Below are 20,064 nucleotides of genomic sequence, written 5' to 3' on the forward strand. Positions count from 1 at the left end.
CATAAAAAAAGCAAGATAATTTGAGAAAAAAAATTACTTCTGCTTCATTGACTATGGGAAAGCCTTTGACTATGTGCATCACAACAAACTGTGGAAAATTTTTTAAAAGATGGGAAATGAGGCCACCTTTTCTGCCTCCTGAGAAACCTGTATGCAGGTTAAGAAGCAACAGTTAGAATTGGACATGGAACAATGGATTGGTTCCAAATTAGGAAAGCAGTATGTCAAGGTGGTATATTGTCACCCTTCTTATTTAACTTATATGCATAATACATTATGCAAAATGTCAAGGTAGATGAATCTCAAACTGAGATCAAGATTGCCAGGAGAAATATCAATAACTTCAGATATGCAGATGAGAGTCAGTTCCTAGGCAGGTTGATAAGAAGTCCGGGTGTCCCCAAGGAGAGAGGGGTCAGGAATTCTCAAGGAGGAAAGAACAAACTTTTTTTTTTTTTTGGTCTACATTCCTTCAGTTCAGTTCAGTTCAGTTCAGTTGCTCAGTCATGTCCGACTCCTTAGTCTTAGTCAATTACACAACTCAGTCTAAACTCTGTACTAGGGATTCTACAACAACAATGTATCCTGCTTGAGGACAGTTTCTTCTTCCTGAAAACCTTATGAGTAATCCTGGTATCTTGGAATGTAAATTGTGGGAGTGGGTCTGGTAATATTTTTACAACTTCCAGGCATTCTTTGGATTCATTGTAATAACTAATTAAAAGATATATAACTCCATTGCTAACACTAGCAATGGGGTACTCTTTCTGCCCCCTTCTGATAACTATATCAGAAGCTTTCTCTATCCCTTTTATACTTTAATAAAACGCTATTACACAAAAGCTCTGAGAGATCAAGCCTCATTTCTGGCCCTGGATTGAATTCTTCTCCTCTGGAGGCCAAGAATCCCAGTGTCTTTCATGGTTCAGCAACAATGTTTCACAGATGACACAACCCAGATGGCAGAAAGTGAAAAGGAATTAAAGAGCCTCTTGATAAAGGTAAAAGAGAAGAGATAACAGGCTGGCTTAAAATTTAGCTTTCAAAAACCTAAGATCATGGCATCCAGTACAATCACTTTTGTCAAATAAATGAGGAAACAGTGGAAATAGAAACTTTATTTTCTTGGGCTGAAAATCACTGTGGATGATGACTGAAGCCATGAAATTAAAAGACAATTGCTCCTTGGAAATGAAAGCTATGAAAAACCTAGACAGCATTTTAGAAGGCAGTTGTTGTAGTTCCATTGGTCAGGCATGTCCAAATATTTGAGACCTATGGGCTGCAGCACACCAGGCTTCCCTGTCCTTCACCATCTCCCAGAGCTTGCTCAAACTCATATCCACTGAGTCAGTGATGCCATTCAACCGTCTCATCCTCTGTTTTCCCTTTCTCCTCCTGCCTTCAATCTTTCTCAGCATGAAGGTCTTTTCCAATGAATCAGCTCTTCACAACAGGTAGTCAGAGTATTGGAGCTTCAGCTTCAACATCAGTACTTCCAGTGAATATTCAGTGTTGTTTCCTTTACGATTGACTGGTTTGATTTCTTTGCTGTCCAAGAGACCCTCAAGAGTCTTCTCCAGCACCACAGTTCAAAGGCATCGGTTCTTCAGTGTTCAGCCTTTTTTACTGTCCAGCTCTCACATCTGTACATGACTACTATAAAAATCATAGCTTTGGATCTTTGTAGGCAAGGTCATGTCTCTGCTTTTTAATATGCTGTCAAGGTTTGTCGTTGCTTTTCTTCCAAGAAAAGTGCATATTGTTGTAAAGAACAGTATTACATAGGAACCTGGAATGTTAGGTCCATAAATCAAGTTAAATTGGATGTGATCAAACAGGATATGGCAAGAGCGAACATCAACAGTTCAGGAATCAGTGAACAAAAATAGACAGGGATGGGAAAATTTAATTTCAGATGACCATTATATCTAATACTGTTGGCAGGAATCCCTTAGAATAAGTGTAGCAGCCCTTATAGTCAATAAACAGTCCAAAGTGCAGTACTAGTGGGCAGTCTCAAAAATTATAGAATAATTCTGGTTTGTTTCCAAGGCAAAACATTCAACATCACAGTAATCCTAGTCTATACCCCAACCACTAATGCCGAAGAAGCTACAGTTGAATGGTCCTATGAAAACCTACAAGATCTTCTAGAACTAACACCAAAAAAAGATGCCATTTTCTTTATAGAGACCCAGAATGCAGTAGTAGGAACTCAACATATACCTATAGTATCAGACAAGTTTGACCTTGGAGTACAAAATGAATGAGGAGAAAGACTACCAGACTTTTGCCAAGGGAATGTACTGGTCATAGTATCCCCTTCTTCCAACAACACAAGAGACAACTCTACACATGGACATCACCATGTGGTCAATACTAAAATCAGACTGGTTATATTCTTTTTTAGCTGAAGATGGAGTAGCTCTATACAGTCAGCAGAAACAAGACCAGGAGCTGACTGTGGCTCAGTTCATGGACTACTTATTGCAGAGACATTACTTTTCCTGTAAAGGTCCTTATAGTCAAAGATATGGTTTTTCCAGTAGTCACTTATGGATGTGAGAGTTGGATGATAAAAAAAGCTGAGTGCCAAAGAATTGATGCTTTCAAACTGTGGTGCTGGAGAAGACTCCTGAGAGTCCCTTGGACTGCAAGGAGATCAAGCCAGTCAGTCCTAAAGGAAATCAACCCTGAATATTCATTGGAAAGATTGATGCTGAAGCTGCAGCTCCAATACTTTGGCCACCTGATGCGAAGAGCTAACTCATTGGAAAAGATCCTGATACTGGGAGGGATTGGGGGGCAGGAGGAGAAGGGGACAACAGAGGATGGGATGGTAGGCTGGCATCACCGACTTGATGGACATGAGTTTGAATAAACCTTGGGAGATGGTGATGGACAGGGAAGCCTGGAGTTCTGTAGTCCATGGAGTTGCAAAGAGTTGGGCACAACTCAGTGACTGAGTAACAATAAATTGAGAGTACCAATGAGTAAACAGTGCTTCTTTTCTGTAGGTTCTAATTTATATAGAAGCTTTAAGTTTTATTTCACATGAAGTATGAGATAATCACCAATATAAAATGAAGTATCTTTGATTTAAAAAAAAGTCTCTGAATGGTGGAAGAAAAAAAGAACAGGAGTATGGATGATCAAATATAGGAGAAGAACTGGAGATCCAAAGCTATGTCCTTGTTGGAATCCAACACACTGAAGGCTTTGAAAGTGTGAGGGAAGGCTACACATGATGAAACTGCTGTAAGCAGACAGTAGGGTAGGTTTGATACATTTATCTTTTTGAGAACTAATCAGTGCTCTGTAACTCCATTATCCTAATGCATTTATTCTTTTAGGCAACTCCTTGTGTCAATCAATGCCCCATTGAAAATAGAGATTCCATTGTTTTCAAGTAACTGCTATCCATTTAAAATGCAAAGTCCATAAATGTTAGCTATTGAATATAAATGTGGATATTTGTCTTATTTGGATGACTTACTATGATCATAGAAATAGAGTATGAGCTCTGTACTCTGTAACATTGATGGGACTTTTAATGTTTTCCTTGATTCGTGTCTAAAACATCCTCCCTTCTACTTAGTTATTTAAAGATTTTATTTGCATTCACTTGGTAAAACAAGAAGGTAATTTTTAAAAGGTGTGTGCATCTTTGCAAAAAATATATATTTAGGGATTTCCACAAGGCATTAATGGTCTCCTTTTCTGAACATATAATCTGTAAGATGGAATCCCTGAATTTATAATAAAATAACATTCAGTAATAGAAGCTAAAAGGCTTTTAAAAACATCAGGGAAACTTTAGGAAACATGAGGAGACCACTATCCTTAGTTCAAGGGGAACTCCTTACCAAATCTTCACCAATAATTCCCTTTAACAGAAATTTGGAATAAAAACTAATAAGACTCAATCCAGTTCAGTCTGGCTTAGACTCATGAATCAATATCTGTGGAATGAATCAGTATCTGACCCATTCTTTCTTTTTTTTTTTTTTAATCTACACTTTTTACTAAAAAGAATGAGGAAAGTCCAACTGTATTGAGATGGAGATAACTCAGAGACACTAAGTGAAAATAAACCATGGGATATATATAATTATGATTCCATTTTTATGTTTAAGGGAAAAAAAAGAAGTGACCATGTAGTACCCTTGCTTAAAAAAGTGTTCTGCGGTTCCCCAATGCCAACCAAGTGAAACTCAAACTCCTTACCTGGAATGTAAGCCCCTTCACTGTTTAGACCCTGTCAACCTCTTCAGCCTCATCCATGAGCACTGAGTTCCATCTATGACTAAATTGCCCTTCACCATCTCTTTTTGTCTCTCATATTTTAGCAGGAATTAGAATCACCTGGAAATCATTAAAATACTGATTGTGGGCCTCATTCATAGGATTTCTGATTTAAATCTGAAAAGGGGAGGCAGTTCCTAGAATTTCTAACAAGTTCTTGGGTGATCTGATACAGCTATTATAAGAACCACAGTTTGACAGCTGTCACTTTTACAATGATATGATTCAACTTCATCACCTGTATAAAGGCTGACCAATCATATTTATTTGCCCAGGACAGAAAGTCCCATGAGCAAAAAAACCCCTTAATCTGAGGAAAACTGGGATGGTGGTTACTACCCTTCCTGTATAAGAATCTTTCCCAGGTTGCACATGGGATACTGCTACTGTCAAGTAGCCCTTCCCTATAGCCAGGCTGATAGGAAGTCACTGAGAAAGGAATCCCATCACCATGACTGACTTTTTGCTAGAGCAAGAATATTTAACAAAGTTTCTCAAATTCAGACTCCTCCATATTCTCTTTATTTCCTTGAGAACAGGTTTTAGTCCTCCAGTCCTTGTAAACACTGAACACAACTGGTGTGGAATCACACTATAAGCATCCATTTACTTGCCCTATGTTGCCAGGCTGAGTTTAAGGGAGAAATTGGGACAAATACAACAGAGCACTGTTGTGAGCTTGTTACTCAGTTCAAAGTGGGTCTTGTCATGGAATGACAGCTCCACATGGGCCAAAGCAGCTGACTTTCTATTGTTTCCAAAGGGTACCCAATACAACAAAGGTCACTCATGATCCTTCCATGGTCCCTGATGCTGTTCCTGCTCACTGTTGATCAGAGTCAATCATTTTTCATTGACTGGGATTCCTCTTCCCAAGGGGTCAGAGGTCTGAGAGCTGACTGCATCGCACAAGACCATCTCAACAACATGTGTAGATCTGCTTCTCCCATGTGGCTACCTTGTACACAGGGTCACAGTCAGCCCCAGTGATCTCAGTCATATAGTTTAAGTCTTGCTGGACAATGAAACAGCTTCCATCACCTTGGCTAGCAATGAATCCGTTTCTGAAACTCAGCAGGGACATAACTGGTGCTCCTGATCTGTGGATGACTTGTACTGCAGTCCTTGGACTCCTTACATCCAGCTGATAAATGTTTCCATCCTGTGTCCCAGCCAATAGCAAGAATTCAGAAAGAAAAGTACAGCAGTTGAAGGCATTTGAGCCAATAAAGAGAAACAGCGGCTTCCTGCTCTGCAGTTCCAAGCACTGAAGTTTCTTATATTCTTGGGCCAACAGCAGCATTTTTGACTCTGTTCCAACCTCTCATTCACCTTTGTGACCTTTGAAGGTCACCACACACCTAGCATCTTCAGTTGACCATATCTTCACCAGGGCATCCATTCCCCAACTCAGAACCACAAGGCCTGATGGGAAAAACCTGCAACAATTCACATCAAACACATGTCCTTCCAATACTCTTCTGAGCTTTCCATTGGAGGCCTGCCAGATCTTCATGCTCCCATCAGTGCTAGAGAACACACCAAGGCCTCCTCTGCTGGAAATGTCCAGGCATGTTTTACTCTTTGTATGAATTCTGGAAAAAGTAGTATATGGTGCCAGAATCTTTGAAGATACATTTTCCTTTGGACATGAAACATGAATCCTTTTCTTATGTATTTCATTCACAATAAATCCTTCAGAAGCTGTAACCTCTGGGATGCCATCAAGGCCAATTCCTTGACAAGTTAGGCTGCCATACAAAGTTGGTTTCCCTGGGGGGTGACAGCTCAGCTAGGCCTCCCCTTTGTCCTTCCTGAGAGCCTGGGCCCAGGCTCTGAATCCGCACAGGTGCCGCCATCTTGACCCGCCTCCACCAGCCCGCCCCTTCCGCTCTCTTCAGTATCTGACCCATTCTTGAAACATAATAACTATGAAGTGAAAACACGAACCAAAAGAGCATCCTCCTGCCTGGCCTGGTGATTTTTCAGCTCTTGATCCTTTTCCCTCACTGAGACCTCTTTGTATTCTTGACTTTGGGACCAGGAAACACCACCAATGAAGCAAAGGCCATAAATGTGAGCTATTGAATATAAATGTGGATATTTGTCACATTTTGATAACTTATATATGCGCTGATCTCTGTACTCTAACATTGACGACACTTTTAATAATGTTTTCCTTGATTGGTGTCTTAAACATCCTCCTTTGTACTTAGTTATTTAAAGATTTTATTTACATTCCTGTTACTTACATTCCTGTTTATTTGCATTCCTGTTACAGTACACTCCTGTTACTTTCAAGTGAGCGGTTGGAAGAAGTAACTCTTTTTTGAGACTATTATTATAGTTTAATTATTCATATAAAAGTTACTGGGATGCATGGCTGCCATTCTAATATGTAAACTGGATTCTAGAAAGTGAACTTTTCCAGGTATTTTTTCATATTTCCATGAACTATGAACACTTCATCCTGATGGTGTTTGAAATCATAAAAAAAAAGATGATATTTGATTAACGTGTTATTTAGGTCACCATTAAAGCAATGGTAAAGATTTTCCTCAACGATTATGCACTAAAAGGAGTAAGGACTTATTTTAACAGATGTAAAGAAAGACATCGGAGAAGGCAATGGCACCTCACTCCAGTACTTTTGCCTAGAAAATCCCATGGACGGAGGAGCCTGGTAGGCTGCAGTCCATGGGGTCGCTAGAGGCGGACACGACTGAGAGACTTCACTTTCACTTTTCACTTTCATGCATTGGAGAAGGAAATGGCAACCCACTCCAGTGTTCTTGCCTGGAGAATCCCAGGGACGGGAAGCCTGGTGGGCTGCTGTCTATGGGGTCGCACAGAGTCGGACACAACTGAAGCGACTTAGCAGCAGTAGCAGCAGCAAGGAAAGACATATGAATATTAAATAGAATGGTTCATCTCCATAGGGAATGAATGAGGACCTATTTAGCAATAAATTGGTAGGTGAACATTTCCTGCAGTTTTATTGTTGCTGTTGATTGTCACTGCTGCTGCTGCTAAATCACTTCAGTCGTGTCCGACTCTGTGTGACCCCATAGACGACAGCCCACCAGGCTCTCCCGTCCCTGGGATTCTCCAGGCAAGAACACTGGAGTGGGTTGCCATTTCCTTTTCCAATGCATGAAAGTGAAAAGTGAAAGTGAAGTCTCTTGGTCGTGTCGGACCCTCAGCGATTCCATGGATTGCAGCCTACCAGGCTCCTCCGTCCATGGGATTTTCCAGGCAGAAGTACTGGAGTAGGGTGCCATTGCCTTCTCTAGTTGATTGTCACTAAGTCTGTCCAATTCTTTTCTGACCTTACAGACTGTAGCCTGTCTGGTTCCTTTGTCCATGCAATTTTACAGACAAGAATACTGGAGTGAGTTGCCATTTCCTACTCCAGGGGAATCTTCCCAAAACAGGGATTCTCATATATATTACTCACATATATTAATTTTTTCCCTTGACCACATTATTTAATTTTTTCCTCATGTTTAACTTAGATATATACAGTGTGTCTTTTTGTTTTTTAAGCATCTTGAGTTGAAAGATTAGTTTATTTGTATCTAATTTTCTTGTTTTATGATACATTTCTTCAAAAGTATGAAATTACCTCTCAGTACAATTTCAATTACATTGCACATATTTTTGTAATTTACATTTGGAAATAATTTCAGTTTACAGAAAAGTTTAAGTATAAAAATAATACAGACAAATCCATATACACAAATTTACTTAGAGTTATCAATTTTACACACAAATATGTATATCTGTCTATCTATATATACGTGCACATATATATATTCCATGGGTTATACATACTTTTTTCTGACACAAAATGTATGGATTACGATCCTTTAATCCTAATCATTTCAGTGCTTATTTCTTAAATATTAGCTGTGTAAATCAATCAATACCTAGTTTACTTAAGAATGTTAATTATACCTTCTTAGAGGAATTTGTTTAAAAAAAAAAGGGACTGAAGCTTTAGTGTGACCTCATATAGAGGTAGAGACTCAGGAATCATTCAGATAAAAATTATTTAAAAACACTTTTACCATTAAAAGCAATGGTACAAGCGGCATTGGCTCCAGAGAGAATGTTGAGAGAGCCAGAGTTGAGCAGTAAGGACTGAATGTGGAGAATATTAATGCTTAGGATGAGGAACATAAAGCAGAGAACAAACAGCACAGTTGTCCCTTAGTATCTGCAGAGTATCAGTTTCAGGACTGCTGCAGATTCAGAAATCCACAGTTGCTCAAGTCCCTTATACGAAATGTAGTATTTGCATGAAACTCTGTACGTCCTCCAATATTATTTAAATAATCTTGATATTACTTATTAAACCTAATACAATATAAATACTATGTAAATAATTTTGATTTGGGGAAGTTTATAGAATTTTTTTCTGAATATTTTTGATCTGCAGTTTGTTGAATTTTCAGATGTGGAAGCTATGGCTATGGAGGTCTGACTGTACTGAAGATGATCATGGAAATGTACTGTTTTAAAAACTAGTGCAAAATAATATCAGATACTAAAAAGCAATTTAAGAAGATGCAGAATAAGAAGCATTTAAGCATATGAAATATCAGGAACAGCTTTGGATTTGGAGAGCTGAAGGTTAATTTTTGAAGAGGTTAAATCTGTAGGGTAGAGTGGTGGTAGTAGAACCCAAATTGCAAAGTGTTAAGGTGTGAAAATATAGGAAGGATTTTGTAGACTCTGTTGCAATGAATGTAATGATGAGGGACTTAGCATACTGGCTCAGGAGAGTTAAGGTTATAAAGAGTGCTGAAAGTTTGCTTACAGTTGGGGAAATTTTGGTCATATGCATAGACAAAGAAGGAAAACTGAAGGTCAAAGAGGTTGTGTAGATGACCAAAGGGTAATATGGGAGAAAATTTTTGGAGAGTTACCCTTGAACATTTGGAGAAATATCCTTGAACACTATTTCTTGAAGGCAGAAAGAACATAGGAGGAGTATTCAGATCATTCTAATGTGGATAAATACTGAGGTACCTCATGTTAAATGGCCTCAATAAAAACAACTTGATTTCCAGAGAATTAAGGGAGGGGAAAAAAGAAAGCCAGCTTGATATCTTTAAAAAATATAAAAATACTTTAAATAAGAACTTTGGGTAAAGTAACAAGATTTTAAGTAGGGATAAGCAGAAATCACTTAGCAGAAGTGAGAGCCTAGATCAGTTTGTAATGGTACAAAGCAATACCATTTTATGTCTTTCCTTAGGACTAATTGGCAGCTTAGAAATAGGGAAAGATTGAATGATTGGGTTTATTTTAAAAAATTATGTTATGTTGGAGGGTATTGCTAAGTCATGCACTCAAATACTTAATATAGTAAATATTTGGGTCATCACAGTCAAACTCTCCTTGCATCAGGATTCTGTGTACATTATAAGGCTGTAGCAAGCTAGAGCAGTTTATCATCCATATTCTATATGTGTATCATATTCTATATGTGTATTACTATTACACAAAATAGTAATATAAATACATCAAATAGTAATATAACTGATGTATTATTACATGAAGAAAAATGTATATATTGATGTTACTAGCATCTTTAGTATATGTTGAAATATAAAATTCATGTCAGAACCCATGAGTTAAAGTATTACTTTGCTTTTTGTTACTTAAAACTAACATAAAAGTTAAAATGTGGGAACTTAAAAAAATTTAACATCTGAATCCAAACCCCAAATGATAAATTTTGTCTAAAGCCAGCCTACTCTGATGATTCATGAATATAACACCTTCTTAGCATTTATGTGAGCTTCCCTGGTGGCTCAGACAGTAAAGAGTCTGCCTGTAGTGCAGGAAACTTGGGTTCGATCCCTGGGTTGGGAAGATCCCCTGGAGAAGGAAATGGCAACCCACTCCAGTATTCTTGCTTGGAAAATCCCATGGGTGGAGATGCCTGGCAGGCTACAGTCCATGGGGTGGCAAAGAGTTGGACATGACTGAATGACTGCACTTTACTTTTATGCTTTAGCATTTATGGATATAGGTTTTCCTATGCTCGTTTTTACTTATTTATGTGTCACGTTCTAATTTTCATGGTTGCTTTTTCTAGTCTGCAGAAACTTACCACTTTCACTTCATTCTCCATATTGATTGTCGTATTTTTGAAGCAAAAACTTTTATCATATCAAGACTCTAACTATTGTCACCCCCTTACCTAGGGCACAGAGTCCATATTCTCAGGCAGGCATATACAGTACAACTTTGTTTGTTTTCATATGTCCCAAACATTCTCAGTCCGTCCCATTCTCCCTGCCAATCATCTCCTATTTCTTTTTTTATTGAACCATACTAAGTAAGTTACCATTTGTATAATATATCATGCTGCTGTATATCCTGTTGTCTCTAAAAAATACCATTCTTTACTCACTTCATCTGGAAACCTCTTAGTTACTCTTTAAAATCTGCTTAGCTTAAATGTTATCCTTTTTGAAGTCTCCTCTGACTGTCTAGGCAAATTAATCTGTGTTCTTTGTTCCTGTGCACAGTCTTGTATGTGCCTTAATGTGCCTTGTATGGTTTACACTGGTGCAGTGGTAAAGAATCTGCTTTCTAATGTGGGAGATGCCAGTTTGATCCCTAGGTCTGAAAGATCCCCTGGAGTAGGAAATGGCAGCCCACTCCAGTATTCTTATCTGGAAAATTCCATGGATAGAGGAGCTTAGCTATAGTCTATGGGGTCTCAAAGAGTTTGTTTGACAATACTGAGCACACACACACTCTTACATTAATTACATAATGGTTATCTGCATGGATATTATTACACAAGTTGTTTCATTTAACATTTCACTTACAAGTCATTTAACTTCACCTAAATTCCAAATGTCTGTTACATATCCAACCATTGGTCTGAGGAGTTTGAACAAGACCTAGTACTTGTCTTTTGGTTCACAGTTCTTTTACTAGACCATAACCATTTCTAGGTTACTGAAACTTTGCCCCAGAAAATGTGAACAGATCTCCATTCATGTTGAAATTTGATCTTCCAATCTCTTCCCCTTTATTCATTTAATTCCTCTCCTCCCTGGAATGCCTCCCTTTTTCTCTAGTTGAAAACATGCTTTAACTTCTTAGGCACTAACTCAAATTCTACTTCCTACTTAGGATCATTTTAGTCTCAAATCTGATAAGGGAGTCTTCTTCCTTTGAATCCTAACATTTCTTTGTAATTTTATTATGTTACTTTCTTAATGTATTTCTATTACAGTGACTTGTGTTCTGTTTTCTTTTTACTATTAAGATCTATAGTTTATGTGTATATTCATCTTGCAATAGTACACATGAATAACCATCATCCACAGATATTTGTTTAAGTCAGTTGGATGACTCAATTCATATAAGGAAAGCTCTAGTCCCCTTTGACCAAAGCATCACTTAATAGAGTCATTGAAGCCTCTATTTACAGAGAGTTCCAGGTGTTTTTGTTTGTTTGTTTGTTTGTTTTTTAAGCACTGGTTATGGTTTATTTTTCACTTTTTAATTTTTTTCGCCATGAAAAACATAAGCAACAGTTCAGCTCCCTAAAATAGAAATATATAGATTCTTATTGTTTACTTGATATTCAAGTGGTTATTCCTTTATGTAACTGATTTCATTAGTCTATTATATTCAATTTTAATTAAAATAAAATTTTAATTTTCAAAGCCTGCTAATGCTACTCTTTTTAAGGCAGTGCCATCCTTTATCCATCCACAGATGATGTTTTTAGAAGACAGCTTTGTTTTTCTTCAATAAAAATGCATTTAGAAGAAAACTGGCACAGGAATGTCTTTGACTTTCAGTACTAAACTTGGCACATTATCTCTTGGGGCTGGCAGTCCCTACTATGCTTGCCTTGTCATTCTCCATTGTGTGCTCTAGTAATACAGCCAACACCTGTGACCACACAAAAGACCATACACAGCAGCTGCAGCACTCAGATGTCCATGCTGAAATAAATTTCTAAAGCTGAAATATTTGGATCTGTGACTGGTTCTTTTTTGAGCCATTCAGAAATTGTTGGGATTTCCCAGTGAGACATAGTGATATATACGAACTGTTCAGAGTCTGCTTACTCCTTTGACTATTTCCGATTCTTTTTTTTTTTTTCCTGCCACTGGGCTTGCAGGATCTTAGTTCCCTGACTGGGGATGGAACGTGGGCCCTGGCAGTGAAAGTACCAAGCCCTAACCATTGGACTTTCAGATAATTCCTTATCTCTGATTCAAATTAAAGGTGGAGGTGTTCATTGGTAGCATAGTGTAGTATGCTGAGCACAGATTTTGAAGTCCAACTACCCAGATTTGAAGCCTGGATCTTCCACTGACTTGGTGTATTATCTTAGACAAGTTATTCAACCTCTGTAAGCCTCAGATTTATGATCTTTACAAATAGAAATAATATCAGCCACTTCAGAATGGTATGACTATGAAATGAGTTTACATATAGTTTTTAGAATCATGCCTGAATATTGTATGCCCTATATGAGTGTTTGCAATTATTATTAGATTCTAATTTTTGAAAGACCTCAGACACCACTAGAAAGCAACAGTCCTCTAATATTTATAATTAACCTTTTTCAGTGTTCATATTTTTTTCCCACTGTCATTTTGTAGCATATGCTTCTTGTTTATAAAAATGTATGAATCATCCAAAGCACATTGAGCTTATGCCTAACCCTGGTGAAGTTAGAACAATGTACTTATCTCAAGTCATATGTTTTGTTCTAAATTCACCAAGGTTAAGCATAAGGACAAAAGCAGAGAAACCATTTAAGAAGCTATGGTAGAGATCTACAACCAGGACCTACTCTATAGCATAGGGAACACTGCTCAATACTCTGTAATAACCTAAATGGGAAAATAATTTGTAAAAGGATAGATACATATATATGTATAACTGAATCACTTTGCTGTACACCTAAAACCAACAAAACTTTGGTAATCAACTATGCTGTAGTATAAAATAAAAATTAAACAAAGAAAAAATAATAAAGAATACCAAATAATGTTATTATTATGCCAAATAATAATAAAGAATACCAAAATAGAAAATGGCAGGCAGATAACAACAAAAGAAGCTACAGTAGCAACACAGCACATATATGATGGTGCCTCTGCCTTTGATCTACTTTTTATTTGAATTAGTATCTAAGTCATAAAAGAAAGCTAAGTTTTATATATATATATATATATATATATATATATGCCCAATTAAGAGTTTGGAAATATGTGTAAATCCATTAAAAGCACTGGTGCTATGTTACAATTGGTTTAAGTTTAATTTCCAAATCTATATATATTACTTTACAAACTATATAAGGCAGCATAAAACAAACAAAAAAACCTACATATGACTTGAGATAAGTAACATTATTTTATGTTTTTTATTAACGTACACATATATACATAAAAACTTCTACACACTTAGATGCCTTTGATAAATATTTTTCAAAGGCATCTCATACATAAAAGCAAACAAAAAAATAATCCCTAGTTGGATATATCACAGAGTCTTTGATCAGGTTTGTCTTGTGATTGTAGTCTACCCTGAAGAGTGTTTACAACAGTATCTAGTAATCACTAAATAATAAATATTAATGAACACACACACACACAAAGAAAATATCTTTATTTAAAAAGAAAGACTAGTAATTGGTAGGAATAGTTCATTATTACTGTGAAAGATATGAAAACTAAAACTTTGTTAGGTCAGAAATGCACTATATCAGGTGTAATACTGCTATTCATGGTATAAATATACTTAAATGTTATTTCCATACGACTCATACTTACACTTGCAGCAAGAAAATAGCATTTATACTTAAATCAGCTTGTCAAATACTTAGTTACTTTTAAGAATGATTTTTAAAATGTATTTTTGTATTCTGCAAACTTGGTTCATTTAGTAATGTAAACGTATACAGAAGAAACAAACTTTTTCACAAATGATTCTATTGACATAATCAATTTTATAATCATAATCAAATAAAGACTTCCTCAGCGATTAATGCAAAGTAATAGAGAAAAACAATAGAATGGAAAAGAGTAGAGATATCTGCAAAAATATTAGAGATATGAAGGAAATATTTCATGCAAAGATGGGCAAATAAAGGACAGAAATGATATGGATCTAACAGAAGCAGAAGATAGTAAGAAGAGGTGACAAGAATGCACAGAAGAACTATACAAAAAAGATCTTAATAATTCAGATAACCACGATGGTGTGATCACTCACCTAGAGCCAGGCATCCTGGAATGTGAAGTCAAGTGGGCCTTAGGAAGCATCACTATGAACAAAGCTAGTGGAGGGATGGAATTCCAGTTGAGCTATTTCAAATCCTAAAAGATGATGCTGTGAAAGTTCTGCACTCAATATGCCACCAAATTTGGAAAACTCAGCAGTGGCCACACCTGGAAAGGTCAGTTTTCATCCCAATCCAAAAGAAAGTCAATACCAAAGAATGTTCAAACTACCACACAATTGGATTCATCTCACATGATAGCAAAGTAATGCACAAAATCCTCCAAGCCATGCTTCAACATTACATGAACCTAGAACTTTCAGATGTCAAGCTGGATTTAGAAAAGGCAGAGGAACCAGAGATCAAATTGTCAACATCCATTGGATCATAGGAAAAACAAGAGGGTTCCAGAAAAACATCTATGTCTGCTTTATTGACTATGCCAAAGCCTTTGACTGTGTGGATCACAACAAACTGTAGCAAAGTCTTAAAGAGATGGGAATACCTGAGCTGCCTCCTGAGAAATCTGTATGCAGTTCAAGAAACAACAGTTAGAATTGGACATGGAACAATGCACTGGTTCCAAATTGGAAAAGGAGTATGTCAAATCTGTATCACCCTGCTTATTTAACTTATGTGCAGAGTACATCATGAGAAATGCCGGGCTGGATGAACCATAAGCTGGAATAAGGTTTGCCTGTAGAAATAGCATTAACCTCAGATACACAAATGACACCATCCTTATCACAGAAAACAAAGAATATCTAAAGAGCCTGGTGACGAGAGTGAAAAAGGAGAGTGAAAAAGTTGGCTTAAAACTCAACACTCAAAAAACTAAGATCATGACAAATAAATGGGGAAACAATGAAAACAGTGAGATAATTCATTTGCCGGGGGTCTCCAAAATCACTGCAGCTGGTGACTTCAGCCTTGAAATTAAAAGACACTTGCCCCTTAGAAGAAAAGCTATGACCAACCTAGACAGCATATGAAAAAGCAGACACATTACTTTGTTGACAAAAGTCTGTCTAGTCGAAGCTACGACTTTTCCAGTAGTCATGTATAGATGTGAGATTTGGACTATAAAGAAAGCTGAGTGCCAAAGAATTGATGCTTTTGAACTGTGGTGTTGGAGAAGACTCTTGAGAGTCCCTTGGACTGCAAGGAGATATAAACAGTCAATCCTAAAGGAAATTAGCCCTGAATATTCATTGGAAGGACTGATGCTAAAGTTGAAACTCCAATAATTTGGGCACCTGATGCGAAGAACTGACTCATTAGAAAAGACTCTGATGCTGGGAAAGATTGAAGGCAGGAGGAGAAGGAGATGACAGAGGATGAGATGGTTGGATGGGATTACTTACTAGATGGACATGGGTTTGAGCAAGCTTCAGGAACTGGTGATGGATGGGGAAGTCTGGTGTGCTGCAGTCCATGGGGTCGCAAAGAATCTGACACAATAGAGTGACTGAAATGAACTGAACTGAATCCATTTTCAGTGAAGATTCTAAATCATGGATTAGCAAGCTTCTGTAAAGGGTCAGGTAGTATATATTTTAGGCTTTGTAGGCTGTAAGGTTTCTATTGCAACTACTCAGCTCTGCCATTGTAGTGAGTGTGAGTGAGTGAGTAAAGTCTCTCAGTTCTTTAATTCATTCTAATTTGTCTAATGTACATGCGATTTCAGTATCTTAACTCTTGCTGCTTTTGATGAAATTCTATTATTGCTACTTTTAAAAATGTTACTCTATTTTTTTTTAATTTAAACATCTCTGCACAGAAATGCAGCACTGAACAGGATTATTTCTCTGTGAAAAATCTTAAGTATTTTATGATCTGTTGCACTTTGTGTTAATCTGTATTGAGTTCAGCTAACTTGGGATGCTCTTTGAATCTACTTTTCAATGTTATGTTACTTTAATGGTCCACCCTCTCTGAGGGTATGTCTTAGATTCTGTATAGCCATGAGGCTGAAAACACTATTGATCACATACTTCTCAGGGCTGTATACGGCTTGGCTCTACTACCATCTGGTCCAGTGGGTAGCTCTGTCTTTATTCTGAGAGCTCTATGACTTTAACAGACCTTTTGATCTAGTAAGGATCTTTTTGTTCCATGTTTTTAATGAGAGAAAAAAAAATAATTTTCAGCTCAGGTGCTACCATGAAGGTTATTTCTTAAGAAAACAAAAAATTCCTTTCTTTGTGTGTTTTTTTTTCCCTTGTTATTTTAAAAAACAACTTGCTTTTCCCTGACTACCATAGTACATAACCAACATACACTTGATATCTAAGAATACAACTCACTCTCAAGCCTATCATTCTCAGCAAACAGCCATTGTCTTTTAAAATCTGCTAACTCCTTAATAGGAAGTTAAGAAACACCTAGAGTAACAGGTAAATTTGGCCTTGGAGTACAGAATGAAGCAGGGCAAAGGCTAATAGAGTTTTGCCAAGAGAACACACTCATCATAGAAAACACCCTCTTCCTAAAACACAAGAGAAAACTCTACACATGGACATCACCTGATGGTCAATACTAAAATTAAATTGATTATATTCTTTGCAGCCACAGATGGAGAAGTTCTATACAGTCAGCAAAACAACACAAGGAACTGACTGTGGCTCAGATCATGAACTCCTTATTGCCAAATCCAGACATAAACTGAATAAAATAGGAAAAAGCACTAGGCCATTCAGGTGTGATCTAAATAAAATGTCTTACAATTATACGATGGAAGTGACATATAGATTCAAGGGATTATACCTGTTAGACAGAGTGCCTGAAGAACTATGGATAGAGGTTTGTGACATTGTACAGGAGGCAGTGATCAAGACCATACCCAAGAAAAAGTAATGTAAAATAGTTGTTTGAGGAGGCCTTACAAATAGCTATGAAAAGAAGAGGCATGAAAGGCAAAGCAGAAAAGGAAAGATATACCCATTTGAATGCATAATTCCAAAGAATAGAAAGGAGAGATAAGAAAGCCTTCTTCAGTGATCAGTGCAAAGAAATAGGGAAAATGATAGAATGTGAAAGACTAGAGATCTTTTCAAAAAAATTAGAGATACCGAGGGTAAATTTCATGCCAAGATGGGCAAATAAAGGACAGAAATGGTATGGACCTAGCAGAAGCAGAAGATAGTAAGAAGAGGTGGCAAGAATACATAGAACTATACAAAAATAAATCTTAATAATCCAGATAACCACTATGGTGTGATCACTCACCTAGAGCCAGACATCCTGGAATGTGAAATCAAGTGGGCCTTAGGAAGCATCACTATGAACAAAGCTAGTGGAGGTGATGGAATTCCAGTTGAGCTATTTCAAATCCTAAAAGATGATGCTGTGAAAGTGCTACACTCAATATGCCAGCAAATTTGGAAAACTCTGCAGTGGCCACAGGACTGGGAAAGGTGTTTTCATTCCAATCCAAAAGAAAGGCAATGCCAAAGAATGCTCAAACTACCGCACAATTGGATTCATCTCACATGATAGCAAAGTAATGCTCAAAATTCTCCAAGCCAGGCTTCAACATTACATGAAACTAGAACTTTCAGATGTCAAGCTAGATTTAGAAAAGGCAGAGGAACCAGAGATCCAATTGTCAACATCTCTTGGATCATTGAAAAAGCAAGAAAGTTCCAGAAAAAAACATCTATTTCTGCTTTATTGACCATGCCAAAGCCTTTGGCTGTGTGGATCACAAAAAAACTGGAAAATTCTTAAAGATGGGAATACCAGCCTACCTGATCTGCCTCTTGAGAAATCTGCATACAGGTCAAGAATCAACAGTTAGAACTAGACATGGAACAAAAGACTGGTTCCAAATCAGGAAAGGATCAAGTCAAGGCTGTACATTGTCACCCTACTTTTTTAACTTATATGCAGAGTACATCATGAGAAATACTGGTCTGGATGAAGCACAAGCTGGAATCAAGATTGCCAGGAGAAATATCAGTAGTCTCATGTATGCACATGACACCACACTTATGACAGAAAGCAAAGAAGAACTAAAGAGCCTTTTGATGAAAGTGAAAGAGGAGAGTGAAAAAGTTGGCTTAAAATCAACATTCAGAAAATTAAGATCATGACATCACTTCATGATAAATAGATAGGGAAAGAGTGGAAACAGTGACAGGCTTTATTTTTGGGGGCTCCAAAATCACTGCAGATGGTGATTGCAGCCATGAAATTGAAAGATACTTACTCCTTTGAAGAAAAGTAATTACCAACTTAGACAGCATATTAAAAAGCAGAGACAGTGCTTTGCCAACACTGGTCCATCTAGTCAAAGCTATGGTTTGTCCAGTAGTCATGTATGGATATGAGAGTTGGACTATGAAGAAAGCTGAGTGCCAAAGAATTGATGCTTTTGAACTGCAGTGTTGGAGAAGACTCTTGAGGGTCCCTTGGACAGCAAGGATATCCAACCAGTCCATCCTAAAGGAAATCAGTCCTGAATATTCATTGGAAGCACTGATGCTCAAGCGGAAACTCCAATACTTTGGCCAACTTATGGGAAGAACTGACTCATTTGAAAAGATCCTGATGCTGGGAAAGATTGAAGGTGGAAAGAGTCGGGGATGACAGATGATGAAATGCCTGGATGGCATCACTGACTCAATGGACATGAGTTTGAGCAAGCTCAGGGAGTTGGTGATGGACAGGGAGGCCTGGCGTGCAGCAGTCCATTGGGTCTCAAAGAGTTGGACACGGCTGAGTGACTGAACTGAACTTAACTAAACTCCTTAATACACTATGTATATCTCCTGTGTAAAAAAAAAATGTAGATCTTCATGGTGTTGGGGCTGGGATGGAGGTATGGCGAAACTCTTTTTCATTTAAATTAACTTAGAAAGGTATTTTTTAGACTTCATAGGCATGTGGAATCTTTGATTCTATATACCATTTATTTTCTAAGTAACTGAGAGAAGTGTTAGTTGCTAAGTCATGTCTGACTCTTTGAGACCCAATTGATGATAGCCCAACAGGTTCCTCTGTCCATTGGATATCCCAGACAAGAGTACTGGAATGGGCTGCCACTTCCTTCTCCAGGGGATCTTCTTGACCCAAGGATTAAACCTGCATCTCTTGCATTGTAGGCAGATTCTTTACCATGAGATAATGTAAATAAATAACATAAAACTCATTAAATGAAGTAACTGAAATACTTCAAATGACATACATTTCAGGTAAAAATGTAAATAAAAATTAACATAAATTATCAAATTTAATATAAAACTGCAGAAAAATAATCTTTTCAGGATATATCAGTGACAAAATGTGAGTTTTAATTTTATAGTCTACTTGTCATCTTTTCGTAAATTGACCTTTTAAGGTTATGCTTGGGGGATTTTAAGATATAAGTAAACAAAAATTTTTAACGACTTATACCTCAAATCTTTTCTTATTATCTAAAATTCATATGAAAAGAGCTAAACAATTCCCAATGAAGTAAGAGAGAACCAAAGTAA

At 37.2% G+C, this 20,064-nt stretch overlaps 1 protein-coding gene and 1 pseudogene across 11 annotated transcripts in view; both read right to left on the bottom strand.

Moving 5' to 3' along the window:
* GRIA4 (glutamate ionotropic receptor AMPA type subunit 4) overlaps window positions 1-20,064 on the bottom strand; it is a 680,457-nt gene that overhangs the window by 368,519 nt on the left and 291,874 nt on the right. The gene's annotated exons all lie outside the window — the stretch shown is intronic.
* LOC104974161 (proteasomal ATPase-associated factor 1-like) lies at window positions 4,943-6,500 on the bottom strand (annotated as a pseudogene).

The sequence above is a fragment of the Bos taurus genome, chromosome 15 (assembly GCF_002263795.3).
Source record: "Bos taurus isolate L1 Dominette 01449 registration number 42190680 breed Hereford chromosome 15, ARS-UCD2.0, whole genome shotgun sequence".
Classification (NCBI taxonomy): Eukaryota; Metazoa; Chordata; class Mammalia; order Artiodactyla; family Bovidae; genus Bos; species Bos taurus.